Consider the following 2,288-nt stretch of genomic DNA (forward strand, 5'->3'; position numbering starts at 1 on the left):
GCCACCTCCCTGTTCCTGGCGCCGCCGCCGCTTCCTCCGCCTCCTTTGCCCCCACCCCTCTGTCCTCGGAGGGGCGCACGGGGGTGGCGAGCCCGCGATGGCCGCCGCCTGCCGCAGGCACGGTTACGGCTGCGGCGCCCGCGCACAGCCCGGCGGCGGCAGGAGGGCCGCGGGCATCCCCGCTCCGTCCTCCGCCTGCCCGGCCGCCCCTGCAGCCCGGCGGACTCCACCAGCCCTCTGCGGCTCGTCTACCCCGCAAAAACCGGGCCCTCTTCCCTAACTCGGGTCCGGGCGCCTCGCCCCGGGCTCGTTCCCGCTTGGCGGCCGCGGGAAAGCCGCGGGGGGCGGCCGGGAGCCGCGCTGGAATGGCAGCAGGGAGGCGGTCTGGCTTTGTTAGCCGCGGCCCTTTCCTCTCTCCCCCACGCGCTCCGGTGTGTGACCGCTCCGCTGGGCTACAGGAGCTCATCAACGAAGTTCACAGGGCGCTAGCTCCCCTCTTCGTTCTGCCGGGGGCAGCCCCTCGCTGGTAGCGCCCGGCCAGAGGGGTCCCTCAGCCGCCCCCCGTTGCCCCGCCGCGAGGCGCCGGCCACGGGCGCCCCGCTCCAGGCCCGCTTGCGCTGGAGAGGGAGCGGGAGAGGGAGGGAGGTGATTTCTCCTCCGCTTCACCTTCCCTCACGCCTCTCTTGGCGTGAAAGCGACCGCCAGAACAGGAATTACTTTTGTGCTCAGCTCTGCTTCACAGATCTCCTCGAGAAGAGTGACACTAAACTTCAGGCATATCAGCTGTGCTGCAGCAACTTCAGCCAAGCAGACTGCTTTGATTGCTTATTCTCCGGTCTCTTTAAAAATAAAATGCTAACTCCAGAGCAAGAAAACAATTCTTAATTTAGAATGTGTGAGATTGATGGAAGCAACTAGCAGGGTGCGAAGGTTTAAAATCTATGGACGATACGGCTCTTAAAAATTGTTGCAAGTTGTGTTTGCTGACTGACGTGCAGCTAATAAAATACTGCCTTAGTTTCCTGCTTGTGGTATATGTAACAACCATATGCAATTTAACAACCAGATTTGCACAGATAAGCACAATTTGTTTACCTATGTAGTCGCATGACAGAGTATTTGTATGACTTATTTTGAAGCAACTGACTTCAAGGTTAAAAAGTATCCATTGACACTCAAGATTGTGAGAATATTCATGCACATTCTGTTTGAATTCTATGAGATCTGAGGTGTTTGTGAGTTCAGGTCAGTGACTTGTTTAATTGCCTAGGTTATTTGAGATCAGAGTGTGCCTTGATTGCTTTCATATTTTTCTATCCCAGGCATATAGAGAGTTAAATACTTTCCTTGAGTCTCATCCAAGGATTGTATGCTTCCTTATGTGTCTGATCAACCTCAGTTTCTGGCAGGCCAGGACCATTTCAGGAGATGATGACTAATCAGAGTTGCAGAAATAAATTTTTTTCTCAAATATAAAGTTTGGCTTTTTCATTTATAAATAGAATGATTTATGTTTTAATTAAGTGTTTTAGATTAGAACTGTTTGTTTTACGATTATGATTACATGTTATCAGTGGTATAACAAAGCTAAGAATCATTTCAAGTGGATCACATGAAACCTTTTAGGTTTTAACTTTTGTTTGTAAAACCAATATTGTTGATATGAAAAATACAAATTACTTTCTAGGTTGGCAGTGGTGTTCATTTAGAAAGAAAGAAAATTAAATAATAAAATACTGTCTTTTTTTTTTTTTTTTACAACGTAGAGCATTCCTTCTTCTCCTAGATGAACTGTTATAAGATTAGCCAAGTTTAAAAGGGGTTTAAAAGGATTTTTTTAAACTAAGTTTAAAAGGGGAATGAGAGAGCAAGAAAGGCTCTGATGGGGAAAGTTTTGGGTTAATTTTTGTGCAGTTCTGTCATTGTGTCAAACAAGGAGTTTTTCTTTGTGTGTGTGTGTATGTTCTTACCTTCTTCTTGGGCCTCCTTTTCCTTGGGATACAAGCATTTGACCAAGTAATTATTTTCAGGATCCTGCTGGCATTGGTGCTTGACACATATATGTAGTATTAACTTAAGCTGGTTTAGTATTAACTTTTCAGCAGCAGCTGTGGGACAATAGCAGCAGTATGTGAAGAAGCCAACTGGGCATAAAATGTTTGTCCTTCATTTTGCTTTCAGGGAGCTTTTACCATAGGCAACTTTTGCAGTGATCTACATTACATGTGAGATGAATTTTAAAATCTTCTTAGAAATCTTATTCTACAGTCTCTCAAACTATTAAAAAA

This window comes from Vidua chalybeata, chromosome 1 (genome assembly GCF_026979565.1).
Source record: "Vidua chalybeata isolate OUT-0048 chromosome 1, bVidCha1 merged haplotype, whole genome shotgun sequence".
Lineage (NCBI taxonomy): Eukaryota > Metazoa > Chordata > Aves > Passeriformes > Viduidae > Vidua > Vidua chalybeata.